Consider the following 8,250-nt stretch of genomic DNA (forward strand, 5'->3'; position numbering starts at 1 on the left):
ACCAGCTCAGTTGTGCAGCGGTTAAGCGATGCACCACTTCATTGGTAGGTGGCTGTTTCTACATCAGCCATCGGTAGAGATTGTGTGACCGAGGTTGCTCTGCCTGACCAACCTCTCGCGATTAATTATTAATTTAATTGCCACCTGCCACTGGCCTCCAATTGGCTACAGCTGGCGCGGCACCCTTCCAACTTACTCGAGCTTACCCGAGTTGCTACTCGAAATTACGCGAGCTTCCTCTCATTGACTGTGGCTTGCGCGGTGCCCCTCCGAACTTACGCGAGTTTACCCGAGTTACTGCGTGGAGAGCAAGTGTGGACACTTTCTGTACACGCCACGCATGAGGCAAGTAATGCTTACACATAAAAGCGTTGGATTCCAACCACACCCCGAGAGCTCAGCAAATGATTACTCGAAAAGAGGGCGTTAGTAGATAAAACTCCTTTAAAGAACGGGGCGCCGTACCTTGCACTATTTCGCGCTTTCACAAGAGAGCTACTGCCGCGGAAGGACTCACCACGTTGCTTAGAAGCAGTTTTTAAATTGTACCTTAAATTGAGCCGTTAAAGCAGTGCCGCACCGGGGAGATACGGGAACCGTTAAGTGGCAATGTTTCGGGAATATTAATGACCCCGCCAGTTTCGTTCAGGTGATTATGAATCTGCATCGCATTCGGTGTACGTGTTCTACGTCTCAGGGATGGTTTACACCAAAACACTCCCCAAGGCAAAGACTAAGGGCGTTGACACAAGCAAATGCGTTGATTAAAACAGGAGGTCGGCAGTGGTAGCAGCTGTACGTGGCTGATAGTGGGGGTTTTGGGAGCGCCCGTGCAATTTAGACGGCAGTAGTGTCTTCTCTACAAAAATTCAGTAAGAAAAGTACCTTATGCAAGTTAGGATATGTGAAGGTTGTGATACGCAGGACCACCTCTCCTTGGAAAAGGTGGTCAAAGTAGTTTCACTGCTGTTGTTTCTTGCCTTTACCTCAAAGACAAACGTCCGTTTGAATAAATGAATCGAGCTTCACTTTTCATTTTGTGTGCCTTTGCGTTGTTGTTATCTCGATAACCCGCTTGAAGAAGCTTACCTCAATGGATACTGCAGCAAGAGGCCTCTACGGAAGTGGCCCACAGGGGTTGTGAAGGACCAGGTGAGAGGCCGGGCGTTTCGTCTCAAACGTCGGGAGGTGATCCCAAAGGAGGGACGGGCCGACGGAGAGGAAACTGCACAAGAACACATACACATCAGCATCTTACGCCACACGCACCCCATATTATTGCCAAACACATTCCCGCTGTGCGGGGAACACCCGACACTGTATCACTCTACACTGACTTGATAAGGCTTAGGAGCCCTTTACTAAGGACCGCTGATAGTTCGGCGGGCGAAAAGCCATTTATTGAATGAAGTTTACCACCATCCCCGATGAGCTCTGAACCCGCTGCCTTCTTGTAATGCGGGCGTCTATCGAAGTGTGCTTGCATTCCTTCTAGTGGGGTGGGATGCTGTATTGAGTGAGAGGTGTGCGACGTTTTTGACTGCCAGAGCCGTTTTACGGCACCTCCTCTGAGCTAAGCTATAGCCAAATCCGGGACAAAGCTTGTGCGATGTCCCAGATCACTCAGTGGTTTTTAGAGCGAAAGCTGGAATAGCTTAGTCAAAGAGCCAAGCATGGAAGTAGAGAGTAGAATGGCGGAGCCGACACACCACGCAGCAACACTCATTACATTGCAGAAAGAAGAAAACCTGGCGCGGCGACTGTGGATTGCATTCCAAACGTTTATTTCGTCTGAAAAGGCAGATGGTGATGGCCGTGCTAGGTGGCCATCAGCCCATGGCTGACAGCTACCTGTGTGGTCCACTCGATGCGGGGCTTGAGTGCACAGGTCTGAGCCGGCCAACACGGCCTCCCATCGCTCAAGAGATGTCCCTTTTAATACAGTCGCCGGAGGCGGCTCCTCTCTACGCTACCATATTATGTATCATAAGTGGCTAGTTCTCCAAAGAATATGCATTCCGGGTTCATAGTCGCCGGGATGTATGCTTGCTAGCAGGTAAAGCTTCTTGAATCTTGAATATAGAGCGCGAACTAAGACGAGCCCAAAAGGCAAGGAAACGGACGACACAGCGCTGTGTCGGCGCTGTGTCGTCCGTTTCCTTGTCTTTTGTGCTCGTCTTCGTTCGCGCTGTTTATTCAAGATGCTTAACCAACTAGCCCGCCAAAACGTGTTAAAGGTTCTTGAAAGAGTGTGTCTGGAGGCGTCTCCAGGTTGACTCTTGCGCCTTATCCAATGACTTGTCTGGTGGCAGAAAAGTACGCCTTTCTAGTTTGAAATGGTTAGTTCTGTCATGAAGATATAGCAGGCCGTCATCCGAGAAATTGCAACGGGTGTGCACCCTACTCTGCTGACGAAACGACGAGCATTATTGGGAGCTGCCTCGTTTTCTGGGTTTCCCGAGCCAGCCGGGGCTTATATCAGTTCTATTTTCCTGGTTAGTAGGCTGGCTTGCCTGTATATGTGCATCGCTGGCTGAACGATCCAGTCACGCGCAAAGTTGCGTATGGCTAACTTAGAGTCGCTGAATATTATGTCAGCTTCTGTTTTAGTTATAGCCAGAGCTATCGCCACTTCCTCCACGGTCTGGGAGGATTTTGTTTTAGTTGTGCCGGAGACGACCAGTCGTCTTTGTGTCTAACGCCGCAATTAGGGAATTTCAATTAAGGCTAACGGTCACTGAAAGTTCTTCTATTTGAAGAGATTTAAATCATCTGTGGCAGGAGATGCCCGCCGGTCTAGGCACATACGGCTTGCGTACAGTTTCCCTCCGGCTGTAATTAATTCGCAGCCCGAACGACTTCTCTGTGCCCGGCGGTGAAATTCGCAGCATGTGAAACTGGCATATCAAGTGTTTCCCAAGCGGATGATCACATTGGCGTTTCTGACAGAGTTGTTGCATTGCGTAAGCAAGCAAGTGTACAAGCGGTGCTGGAAAGAAGAGACTCTTCATCAGAAGTAATGTGCAGCCTCCTTTTTTATACCATGCAAACGAGCTCTAGCTATTTGTGCACAGCTACTTAATCAAGAGCAGTGGAGTCCAGCCGTCGTCATCGGCGCAAATTTGAGAAAATTTGGTGCCCAAGGGAAATGCTCAGTGGCGTGCTATAACCTTCAAGCATCCACTTAGCGAAGCAAAAAAAGCTAATTGCTAAATAAGCAGTAGGAGAAAAAAACTGCGATAAAATATAGAAATCGGAAGCAACAGAACCTAAGCAGTCGTGTCGCACGGCGGGGGTTAGGGTGGCCACTATAAGGGGATGTAGGGGGCGCCGCCGCGGTAATCCAAAGTGGCTGGGTGATAGTATTGTAAGGAGGCGAGCTTGGAAGCGAATGGCGAAACGGGTCACCGACGTGCTCTGAGGAGGGCTCGGGAAGGGGCATTGCTGGCGGGAGTCAAACTGGCTCCTCTCCTTGAAAAGCGAGGGAGCGTTTATTTCCCTTTCCCTTCTTCCCCGTGCAGCTGGGTGCCGCTGAGACGGCGCCTGCGGTGTACTTCGCGTCCGCTGATTTAAGGAATTGTCACACTCAGCTTGCGCCATTCCAGTTCATAAAAGTATGTTCTGACCTCGCTACTAGTGCAGAACCTCACTCCTTCGGCGATGCTGCTACAACCTATTATCAAGATAGTCATCGCCTTTACCCTAGCCCATGTAAAGGCCTGAAGAAGGTGGCTGAGCGGCTCCTTCTGCGTCTTCTCACCAATACATTGCTGTGCCCGGCAGCCCTAAAACATTTCGATCCCTCCTTTAGCGGCAGCTGCCCGCACTGTAGTGCGGTGTCTCCGGACACCTATCACATGGTGTGGGCCTGCCCCTCCAACCCGGCCATTCCCCCCATCCCCAACCCAACCCGGGAGGATTGGGAGGTGACCCTGCTCGGCTGCCACGACTTACAGGCCCAACAAGCCTTAATCGGGCGCGCCCGGGCGGCCGCCACCGCCACTGGGGTCCCAAACTTGGGACCTCCACCTAGTACTTGTAAGAATCGGTCCCTTACGGGCTGATCCAAACATACCTCCTGTCCCTTCTTAATAAATGTTTTCACCACCACCACCTACATAGTCCACGACAAATGTTAATGTCGAGAAATCACGGAGGAGAACTATCTTATATTTCGTTCATTTATGCGTAATTCGTGGCTGCTGTCGTATAAATGTCAAACAGGACAGATGTTGTCGACCTTACTTAACGCCGGCAGCGACTGCCCTTTTTCCGTTTGCGCTATGTACTAGCAGATCTAAAGGAAACCAGTGGTGGAACAGACGGGAAGCTGAAACATTAGTGAGGTCTCCATCTATTTTAAGAAAGAAAGAAGGAAAGCAAGGAAGGAAGGAAGGAAGGAAGGAAGGAAGGAAATAAAGAAAGAAAGAAAGGAAGGAAGGAAGGAAGGAAGGAAGGAAGGAAGGAAGGAAGGAAGGAGGGAAGGAAGGAAGGCTGTCATGCCAACTAACAAGGGGTCGGGACCTCGTCAAGCTGTTCGAGCTTTTAGTCCCGTACTCCTCCTTTTCTAAGGAAATAAAATGATTGATTGATTGAAAAAAAAGAAAGAAAGAAAGAAAGAAAGAAAGAGAGAAGGAAAGAATGAAAGAAGGAAAGAAAAGGGCCGTTTCTTTGTCATCATATAATAAAGCGCGAACAACCATAGAACGGATAAGAGGCCAGTGGAATTCAATGAACTCGAAAGCATCCAATTGAACTGATTCTTTCTTTGCTTCTTTTTCTGGACTCAGCTTCACGAATTCAATGAACCCAAAAGCATGCAATTCAACAGATCCTTTCTGTGTTTCTTTGCCTGGACTCAGCTTCACGAACTAACGCATTCTTGAATTCTCTTTCACCATCCTTTCTTGTGTACCCCTTCTCATTTCGTCGTTGTATTACAATTAGCGAAGAGATCTGAGCGTTTAACTTACCTTTCCTTTCGTTAGGTACTTTGCAGTGCAATTGAGGCGTCTAGTCAGTGAGTCATGTGCTTTCCATTCCTCGAAACCAACAAAAAAGGCCGCGTTTCTATGGCGACGAAACGCAAAAGGCGCCTCTATGCTTGCAATGTAGTAGAACTTCAATAGAACTTCTGTTCTAAGTAAGCCACAGAATCTGCTCCTGCAAAATCTCAACCGGGTTGCGCAGAATTCCTTCGAAGTCTTTGTTTGATTCGATGAAGTTACCGGCGTACTTTGGCACTTCGCCGATCATGGGGTCTGCCAGGCACCCCTTTCGCTCCCAACGCTCAGGCCTCACCTCACATACGTACTAATCTTTCGCCTTTTACTAAAGATTACCGTGGGGAGGGGCACTGTAATGAGCTTATAGGCGAATTTTTGAAAGGTTTTACAACGCTCTGGCGCAGACTACAGACACACTCTCTTCCCTCACCCCTTACCCTAGCCCACTATCATCCCTCCTTCCCCACTCCGGCATGCGCCCTATGCCCAGAACCCTTCGCTTCTTCCCTCCACATTCTTTCCCTCTGCTCGGCGGACCCTCCCCCGCGGGACCTAGAGAACCTGTAGACCTGGGAAAACTGGGAGACCCTGCTGCGCTCGGAGGACCCGGCCGTGCAGACCATCGCCACCGGCCGGGCTGCCAGTGTTATGGACCTTAGGAACATAAACACTTGAGTGTAGTGGGGTCGTGCGGGGACCCTGGGGCGTGCCCCGAATTCCTTGTACAATAAAGTTTTTTTTTCTCTCTCTCTCTCCTTTTGGTGACTGCACTGTGACTCGTTAGGCACTGCGTAGCGCAATTGAGGTATCCAGCGTGTAATGTGCCAACCCTCACCGGTGGGTACTAGGCGGCACTGGGGATCGAACACCGCACCTTCAACATTTTGGCGGATGCTCAAACTATAAGGCCACCACTGCGGTAGCTAGAGATATGGCAACCAACGCACAGCAATAACTGTTTTTTGCTGCAATGAAAAAAAAATATATTGTAAAACTTTTTTTTCCATTTAGTGACACTTCGTCACTGTGCAAAACCATCCTAACACTGGATGTATATGATACGTTGCAAAACTGTACTCTTTGCTTCCTTACAAGCTCCCTTACTTATAAAAAAACTTGCAGCTAAATATCTCTGTTCCGCACATTTTTCTGCAAGTGGACTCGTTTATGTATAGGTTAGTCTGCTTCGTGTATAAGACCCGAATGCTGCGTATTCCTTTTCGTCTCGTTTAATAGGACGCGGTGACGCATCCGCATTTCTTTTTCTGTTTGTCTCTCACATAGCACACAAGTCCTTGTAGCAATTTACTGTCGTTCCCGTCGATCTACTTGAGGGACTGTGAAGACAAATTGAAGTTGTCTTGTATCAAATAATTAGCGACAAAGACGCTACTTTGTAATGAAACGCAGCTTGTACAAGCGAGATGAGGCCAAGAAAGTGAAATACAGATGCCTATACACTTTAAAATGTTTTTACACCCTAAAGGTGTACCACTTTTGTCCTATAGCGCTATAACACCCTTTGAGAGTGTTCGCTACCCCCTTAAGGGTATTCTGAACACCCTGATGACGTTAAGGTGTTCATTAACGTCCAAAGAGCGTTCACTAACACCTTAAAGGTATTCTGAACAGCCTTATGACGTTAAGGTGTTCATTAACGTCCAAAGAGTGTTCATGGACACTATAAGCGTGTTTATGAAAACCATAAAGAACACTCTGGGAACCTTTTTTTACAACCTTCAAGGGTGTAAAAAAGTTTCGAGTGATATATCACCGGCTGATTTAGTAAGTAAACTTAGTTGTGTCGACACAGCTTTTTATGTGGCTCTCAGAGGCTCAGCTATTCCATCATTCATTTCAAAGCGGGCATCGCGAAGTCCTTTTCTATTTAGACGTCACGAATTTGAATCAAGGGGAAGGAAAATGTTTATATGCGTTTTTCTCAGCAATAAATGCGTCTTCTGCTGCTGGAATAAGCCCCACAGTAGATTTGTATTGAGGACAAAAATTGACTGATGTTGAAGCATGTATTGCCACGTGGATTTTATTCTTACGCCCACACTCTAAACACTAAACACTTATATGGGAGTAAAAAAAATGGCGGGGGCTTAGCTTTGGTTAAGCCTGGTAGGTTGCGAAAGCAAAAGCGCAGCGCCTCCAACAGAAGGAACGCAGCGCGCCGCGTCTACAGGTCACGCGTGGCTACCGGCCGCCGCTGCGCGACGACTCGACTTGGTAACCCATCTCTCACCCTGGTATGACGTCACGTTATGACGTGACTAGGGATAGCATGACGTCAGAGGTCATTCTAAATGTCACGTGTGGCTACCGGCCGCCGCTGCGTGACGACTGGACTTGGTAGCCCATCTCTGACCCTGGTATGACGTCAGAGGTCATTCTATTGGTCAAACGTGGCTACCGGCCGCCGTACGCGAAAGGCCGTTCATGAGCGTAGTTTTGCTTTCGCAATAAAAGGGAGTAAACTGATATCTGTGCACTCCCTTGTGTGACTGTCTAAAGTGCGCGCAGAGGCGAAAGACTTTTCCGCACCACTTTGACTGTCTCCGTTTCTGATTGCATGCTTAAATGCACTGGATGGATGGATGGATGGATAGGAGCGCCCCCTTTGAAACGGGGTGGTGGCAAATGCCACCATGCTCAGCTTTTCTTCTTCTTTTTTTTGTTTACTGTGTTGGCAATTCTCATTAAGAATCGCCACCATCTTTACCTACGGTTTCCTACAATTCTAACCTTATGCCACATCTCTGCTTTTCAGCCACCAATCCTCCAATCGCTTTTTGCTTACTTCCACTGCAGATTTATTTACATGACCATTGTTATCTTTAAACCCTAGGGCCTCAGGAAGAGTGACTGCGCCTGCATCGACATCGGATGGATACCGTCACATTTGATTATGAGGTGTTCAATTGTTTCCACAGATCTACCACACACTGCACATGTGTCATCTTCTTCGTTAAATTTCTTTTTGTAGCTGCGCGTTCTAAGACACCCTGACCTAGCTTCAAAAAGTAGGGCACTGCCTCTTGAGTTATCATAAAAAAATTCTTTCCTGATCTGCCTTTTCCAGCATCGATATAGTTCTACACTATGTTTCTTTTCCATTGAATTCATCCAATTTTTAACTTTCGCGTTTTTAACCTGTCGTTTAATGCGCTTTCTTTCTCCGTCCTCATGACCTACATACTTACTGGTTAGTTTTCTAGTTCTTTTCCGCCACTGTGAG

At 48.0% G+C, this 8,250-nt stretch overlaps 1 pseudogene; it reads left to right on the forward strand.

Moving 5' to 3' along the window:
* Positions 1 to 5,286: 5,286 nt before the first annotated feature.
* Positions 5,287 to 5,403, forward strand: LOC149329923 (U5 spliceosomal RNA; annotated as a pseudogene).
* The last annotated feature ends 2,847 nt before the right edge of the window (positions 5,404 to 8,250 follow it).

This window comes from Amblyomma mixtum, chromosome 9 (genome assembly GCF_055824585.1).
Source record: "Amblyomma mixtum isolate Tamu chromosome 9, ASM5582458v1, whole genome shotgun sequence".
In the NCBI taxonomy this organism is placed as follows: domain Eukaryota; kingdom Metazoa; phylum Arthropoda; class Arachnida; order Ixodida; family Ixodidae; genus Amblyomma; species Amblyomma mixtum.